The sequence below is a fragment of the Hevea brasiliensis genome, chromosome 9 (genome assembly GCF_030052815.1).
Source record: "Hevea brasiliensis isolate MT/VB/25A 57/8 chromosome 9, ASM3005281v1, whole genome shotgun sequence".
Classification (NCBI taxonomy): domain Eukaryota; kingdom Viridiplantae; phylum Streptophyta; class Magnoliopsida; order Malpighiales; family Euphorbiaceae; genus Hevea; species Hevea brasiliensis.
In genome coordinates, this window is record NC_079501.1 from 35,770,076 (window position 1) to 35,778,218 (window position 8,143).

General features: G+C 35.6%; 1 pseudogene; it reads left to right on the forward strand.

The window, feature by feature from the left end:
• Positions 1–429: 429 nt before the first annotated feature.
• Positions 430–7,454, forward strand: LOC110653426 (uncharacterized; annotated as a pseudogene).
• The last annotated feature ends 689 nt before the right edge of the window (positions 7,455–8,143 follow it).

Consider the following 8,143-nt stretch of genomic DNA (forward strand, 5'->3'; position numbering starts at 1 on the left):
AAAAATATATTTTTTAAAATATAAAAATTAATTAAGTAATTTATTAAAATAAAAATCAAATAACATGTTAATTCATATTAATTAATGAAAAAATTAATAAAGGGGCTAAATAAAAGAAGCAAAATGAAAGAATAAATAATTCATTTTTGAAATTCCTTATATTTAATCGATAAAAATGTCTCACTCAATGTGATAGAACCTCTCGTTCCTAATCTCTTCATCCATCATCTCCTCCTCCCTGTCCTCAAGTGACGAGCAAACAAACACTAACACGTGCCTAGCTATTAACAATAACCTCTGAGCTCCCTTCCGAAGACGAGAAAAATATGACTTTGAACTCAGGCTCAGCTTGGCGCTCTCGCCTCTCTTACCCCTCCTCACCTTCCAAAACTCCCTGAATCCTCTCCAAAATCCAAATTCGCCTTCTGATCTCTCTTGCTAGCCACTTCCGCCGGCTTCAAAATCTCAACTTTTTCCTCTTCCACAGCCTTCAAAGCAAGACCTTCACTGAGCCAGGACAACTCCGTCCCGGAACAACTTCTTTCTAATGACGAGGAGTTGCTTTCTCGTGTCTCTGCTGCTAAAGACGCCAATGAAGTCTTGGAGATCATCGCCAATATTTCTAACAGAGGTAGCGGCGTCGTTAGCGTCTCTGATTGTTGTCGTATTATAACCGCCGCGCTTGATCGTAACAATGCTGAGCTTGCCTTCTGTTTTCTACGCCATGCGTTCCAGCTTCGATCAAGGTTCGTTCCGTTTCTAACGCTTGCTTTTCTTTAAATGTAGAGAAATTGAGGATATTTTTTGTATCCGCTTATAGGTGTTAGTGAGAATGGCCCTCTGGTTGAGAGATGGAAATGGTCGAGGCCAGATGTGAGTGTTTACACTGCATTAGTTCAGGGTCTTGCATCATCGTTGAAGGTTTCAGATGCACTTAAGACGATTGATTATATTTGCCGAGTGGGAGTATCTCCTGGTGAAGAGGTAAGGACAGGTCTTTCTTTTCACTTCTTTGTTGATTTTGTTTAGCCATAAGACAAATTCCCTTTTCTTTTTGGATGGTTTGCAGGTCCCTTTTGGGAAGGTCGTAAGATGTCCAACCTGTATGGTAGCTGTTACTGTTGCACAACCTCAGCATGGCATTCAGGTATTCGCACAAGAGCTTTAATTTTTTTTTTTTTTTGTCTTTTTCTTTGGTCCCTATTCGATACATACTCTTGCTTTGAGGGTCAAAATGAGCTTGTTTCTGGAGACATAATTACTATAAACTCAGAGGAAATCAGGTTGGTTTCTAATCAAGCAAGTTAACCATCAACATGCATTTGGACTTATAGTATTGGATAGCTGTATTAATTCTTCTGTTCTGCTTCTGATGATTACAACTGCATGAACAAGAACTTATCTACAATGTTGATTATTCAAAAATTTAAAATTATATATGTTGAAGTGATACATCGCTTTTCATAATATTTTATTTAGCATTGCAGAGATCAAACGATATTTTTGTGTATGATGTTGATCCTGGGATATTCACTTTACTAAGGAACTCCTCCTGCCGAACGCAGCAAGGATCTTCCAGCATGGGAAAAGGGGCTAAGATTTCTTCAGCTAATGAAGCGAAGCATTCCTGCAGCAGTTCATTCCATTGTGGTACGGTGTTTTCTGTTTTCATAGTTTTTTGTTAGGAGTCTCAAATGCAGTTTTCGTGTTTCTTACCCTTTTATTAGGTTAGGTTCTTCTTGTAACCTACTAACTTGTCCATTGGCCAATTCTCAACTTAACTCAATTCAATTAAGCTTTTATTTCAAAAATTTATTGGGGTCGGCTATATGGATTCTCTTTCTCCACTCTAAACGATGTTGAGTTAAATCCTCGAAAATATGTAATGCTTCTAGATCATATTGTATTACTTTCCTTTAAGTCAGTTTAGGTCTACCCTTTCTTTTCTTTCTATCCACTAACCCAATGTGCTTTATTTGTCTAACTGGAGACTCTGTATGTCTATACTTTACATGACCAAATCACCTCAATCTCCCTTCTCTCAACTTATGCTTAATTTGCATCACTCCTACATTTTCTCTAATACTCTCATTACGGACTTTATCTAGTCTAGTAGGGTTACTCATCCACCTTAACATTCTCATCTCTACAACTCTTATCATAGACACATACGGCTCATTCATTACCTAACACTCACTACCATATGGTCGGTCGTATGACTGTACGGTAAAATTTTCCTTTCAACTTATTGGGAATCTTGCGATCACATAAAACTCCAGTGGCACGTTTCCACTTCAACTATCCGACTTTAATTCTATGACTAACATCCTCCTCACATCCCCCATCTACTTGAAGGATTGAGCCGAGATATTTAAAGTGATTACGTTGGGGCAATACCACTTCATCCAAATTAACTCCTTTCCTATCACCAGTTCGGCCTTTACTGAACTTGTAATGCATGTATTTTGTCTTCGTTCTGCTTAACGTAAAACATTTTGACTCTAGAATACTTCTCCAAAGCTCTAGCTTTCTATTGACTCTTTTTCGCGTCTCATCTATCAGAACTATATCATCCGCAAATATCATGCACTAAGGGATACTCTCTTGTATATGTTTCGTCAATTCATCTAGAACTAATGTAAAAAGGTAAGAGCTCACAGCTGAACCTTGGTGTAATCCAACTGAGATAGGAAAATCTCTTATGTCCCCTCCCATTGTGCGCACAATAGTAATTACTCCTTCATACATATCTTTCAACACTTGTATGTACTTAATAGATACCCTCTTTTATTCTAACACTCTCCATAAGACATCTCTTGGAACACTATCATAAGTCTTCTCCAAATTGATAAAAAACCATATATAGATCTTTCTTCACATCTATATATTTCTCCTTCAAACTTCTAATGAGAAAGATAGCTTCTTTAGTTGAACGACTAGGCATGAAGCCAAATTGATTGGGGGAGATAGAAGTGTCATGACGCAGTCGATGTTCCACGACTCTATCCCCCAACTTCATATTATGGCTCATGAGTTTAAGTCTCCTATAATTTGAGCAACTCTGTATGTCTTCCTTATTTTTAAAAATAGGTACTAAAATACTTCTTCATTTATCAGACATTTTCTTTGAGTTTAGAATCTTATTAAACAATTTAGTTAACCATGCCACTCTCACATCTCCCAAACACTTCCACACTGTAATTGGTATTCCATCGGGTCCATAGGTTTTGCCCACTTTCATTCTTTTAAATGCTTCCTTTACTTCTAAAGATCTAATTCTTCTAGTGTAATTCACATTTTTTTTATTACTCTGTAGTTACCGCTTTGACTATTATTAAATAGGTCATTAAAATAATTTTTCCATCTTTTTTTAATGTTCTTATCTTTCACTAATACTTTTTCTTTTTTATTCTTAATGCACCTAACTTGATTGAGATCTTGATATTTCTTTTCTCTCCTCCTTGTTAATCTATAAATATCTTTCTCCCCTTCTTTAGTTCCAAGTTTCTCATATAACTTTTCAAAGGCTTGCGCTCTTACTTGACTAATCGCATTTTTTGCCTCTTTCTTTGCTATCTTGTACTGTTCATAAGTCTAATTATTATCACATTTAGGTAATTTCTTATACCATTCCCTTGTTCTTTTCACTGCCTTTTGTACTTCCTCATTCCGCCACCATGTCTCTTTTGAGGGTAGTCTATGTCCTCTAAACTCTCAATGTACTTTTTTAACTACTTCTATAATCTTTGATTCCATCTGTATCCATATACCATTGGTCTCCACATCCAGCTTCCATGCTTTGGACTCAATAAGCTCATTTTTGAACTTCACTTGCTTTACTTCTTTGAACTCCCACCACTTTATTCGAGCTACAATATTTCTTCTAGTCTTACTTGAATTGTTCCTAAACTTGACATCTAAGACCACTAATCGATGTTGACTTGTTAAAGCCTCTCCCGGAATAACATTGCAATCCTTACATAGAGCTCTATTTGTCTTCTTGGTTAAGAGAAAGTCAATTTGGTTTCTATATTGTCCACTTTTGAAAGTCACTAAATGCGAGTCCCTTTTTATAAAGTAAGTATTTACTAGTATTAGGTCTTACGCTATGGCAAAATCCATGATACTTTTCCACTCCTCATTTCGGTTACCAAAACCAAAACTTTCATGAACATTCTCATTGAAGATATTAGACATTACAATGTAGAGCTTTTAATTATTTGTTGATCCCAGAAGTTAAACCTAGAGCCGTTGCATATTTTGGATTTGAAGTTCAAAGTTCTATGCATACTGTTAAAACCAATATCTTTCTTTTAATATCAGTCATTTTCAATGGCTACCATTATTTTCCTTTTGCTTAGTAAAAATGGAACTTGGATTATTCATTATAGACGTTTTTCATATCAGCAGGTAAGTTTGTTGTTTCAGTTTAGCTGATAATAGATGCAGAGCTCCTTTATTTTGTATTTATTTCTTTTTTTCCTTTACCATTTTCTTTTGCTTTGTTTCCCCTGCTTGTCTCTCATTATTTGTTTCGCTAGAATAACCTTATATTAGCAATGACATTAGTCTCCAAATTAGACCCATTTGTTTACTCCTACCTTACCTGTGCTAATCAGTTCTAAATATTTCAGGTACAAACCCCTTCTGGAATGGCACGTACACACAGATTTGCTACTGAAACGGTTGATCTCCCTGCAAAAGAAGGAGAAAGGGTAACAATTGCTTCTGCTCCATCAAATGTTTATAGAAATGTGGGGCCCTTTAAATTTAGTCCAAAGGCCCCCAACACATACCCTGGTGAACCTTTGTGCCTAACAAACCATAAAAATGGTCTGGAGTCGCTTTTATTAAGAGCCCCTATAAAAGATGGAAAGCTATCTTTACTTAAACCCACCATACTCTTTCCATTGCTTGCTGTTCTGGCTACTGGAGATGCTGCATCTGTAATAATTGATCCTAGCCTTCCTCAATTCCTTTCCATTGCTGCCATTGGATCTCTTGGTGTTTGAGCAACACTAAATACATTGATTTTTCCCCAATGGAATCAGGTTAGGTACATCCTTCTGCTCTGTTGAAAGTCAATTTTCTTTGTTAGGTTCTTTTTCTGTTAAATTCTCGTTGCCATTTGGTTTACAAGCGCTCAAGAGGACACAGCATGAATGTTCATTACTTTGATGGTTTCAGCTTCCTAAGAAATCAGTGGAGGTGGTTGCTATCAAGCAGCAGCTGTTGTCTCAATATGATATATTTCAGTCTCGCATCAAGGACCTAAAAGAAGCTGCTGAAAAAAAGGTATGTTCCCTCATGTTGTAATTGCAGTATTTGTTCAAAGTTCTATAGTTAATTTTTTGAGCTGTGCTGCCTGAGATTTGTAAGATATGTTTGTAATTTTTCAACTCAAGCTCCACCATTGTCCACCAGAAAAGAAGATATGGTTACACTTGCATGCTTGAACCTTTCAAAATTTAAACTTTTGATCGAGTTCTAAAAATAAAGTTTATAGTCAACCAACACTCATTATTTCATACAGAATTAATAGTGCATTAAATTCTTTTGTAAAAAATTTGTATGTGTAGGTTTGGATGTTGGCTCGGATGTGTCAGCTGGAGAACAAAATTTTCGCTGTTGGAGAACCTAGTTATCGGTAAAACCCTATTGACATCAGTGGTAGTCTTTTGTAATCATAGTTCATACTCTTTTACTGAATTCAGTGTGAATCTTTGTTTAGTCTCAGCTTCTGTCAAGTGTTACTAAAGGATCCATTTCTTTTTCAGTGCTAGGAGAACTAGAGTCAAAAAGGTCTGAGAAGGCTTAGAAACTTCCCTCAAGGGACGGATAGAACTCATTGACAGCTATGCAAGAGTATGCGTCCCTCGAAATAAACCTCCATTCCTCAAAATAAAGATGTACATAACTATATATACATTTTTACCTTTTACTTTTTCAGATTACCATTAGTCAATTCTTGATTGGCATCATTTTTCAGATTTCTTCAATGATTGAAATTGAAGTGGAAATGGACTCTGATGTTCTTGCTGCTGAATCAGTGAGCAATGCAGTGCGTGATACTCGTTTGCTTATCCCTTCTCATCCCTCATCTTTCTATTAGATAAAATTACTTGATTCAGTGATTCTTGCTTGCAGGAAAGCATTGCTGAACAGATAGAACAAATAATGGAGCTGGAAAACCTTGAAGAGGCATGTTCATTAATCTTTTTTTTTTTAACTTTATTTTTCTGAAACAGTTTGTGTAGAATGTAATTGAAATGCAAGTTTAGAATTTGCCAAGTCCAGTTTCAGTCAATTATTTCACAAAATTTAAGGGAAAAAAAGGGATTTCTGAGGAATAGAGCTGGTTGTCAATTCTAAGGGGTCTTACGGAATTCAATTTCTTATAAATACTTGACTTATTGTTGACTCAGTTTCTGGTTCAGAGAGAGTTCAGAATGATAGGGTGGGTTGCAGGCAAAGTCTAGCTAATTGCTATGCAAGAGTTCCTTTGTGTAGTTTTGAATTGTTTCCTCTGCAATTGTCTTTGCACTACGAGTTTCTTTGCAATTTTGTTAGGCTCTTGCATTTTGCAAGGGATTGACAGTTATGCACTACCTTTTTGTTTTTCTAAACGCAGAAATGGAGACTACAAGCTGAAGCAAATGATGAGGCTGAGAGACTTCTCAGTTCACAACCGATACCTACAGAGCGGGTTTAGATATTTTATTGGTTATCTCATTGAACTAACCATATTCCAGTCTCTGAATTTGGTGATGATATCCATCATGTTGGATCTCATGTTTCTGCTGCAGAAATCTCTTGTTGGCTGAATCAGCTAAAAGCCGGCAACAATTCCTGTTACACGAATGTTGGACCCAAGAATGAAATCTTTGCACATCTGGAAATGGAGCATCAGAAGGTAGGTGACTTATTGTGGCATGGCTTAAAAATTAAAATTGTTCCAGCAACTTATTTGCGTAAATGAACTAGGCTCGAGGTACAAGGTGAGTTATGTATAATAGATTAATATTACTCTCTCTCTCTCTCACTCTCTTTCTCTCTTAAAATTGTCAAAATGATCCTCTTCTTTGTAAGTGTTGTGGGGCAGAAATATTTGTACAAATAGGAGCGCTGCTTTTATCTCTTCCGGTTATTGTACATGAGAAATTCTGATTATTTCTGCTCAAACAAGTGAGAATCATGCCATGTTGACTAAGAGCAAGTTTGGAGTACTCAGCCAGGAGTAAGAAAACAGAACATCCTGAAAACTGTGCGCACCTCTCTTGTCCTTGTTCAATCTTTTTCAGTTTGGTGACTTGCATATTTTTAGTCTATCCAATACTTATATCCTAGTAGACATTCAAGTGAATTCCTCCTTTGGTGATTGTATGGTACAAGGAATTTAAAAAATAGGTAGCACACAGATTTCATGGATGAATAAACCTTGCGTTCTTAGTCAATCAACTACTTGTAGCTTGCGTAATTAGCTTTGCCGTTAGTCCAAGAAAACATATTATATGGCTGACCGCCTGACCCAATACTTTAGATATAATCAACTCTCTTTCTTTTTGTTTATATCATCCTTGATATTTGGTAGAAAAACGTGGGGTTTGAATTAGATTTGGCCTCGGGTCGGTTAGGAATTGGATTGAAACTAGTGAAGATTGAATTGACTAAATTAGTATTGAATTGGATAAAATCAGCTGGTCCGTTTTCAAGCCAAACATTTTTTTTGAAATGAAAAGAATTTCAATCATTAGATTTAACTAAAATGGAAACTGAGAGAATCATTAGCTCTTAGCTTTTTGTTTGAATCCTTAATTATACAAATGAAATAAGGAGAAATGAAAGAGAAGGAAAAAAGAAAAATTAAACTTCTTTTCTATTATTTAGATATCTTACTAAAATAGAGGAAGAAGTAGAATCTCTCTTAATAGAATTACTCTGTTGCTATGAGTTTATAATTTCATTATTATATGATATTAAGAATATGCGAATAATTTTAATATAAATAATATTTAATTCTCTTGGTTTCACTATTAATGGAAGAGAAATGTTTTGAGTTAGCGAAGTGAATTTAGGAAATATAATTTTACTTCATTTCTCTTATTTTTCTTATTTATTTACTATGGAAATTTGAGAAATTTAT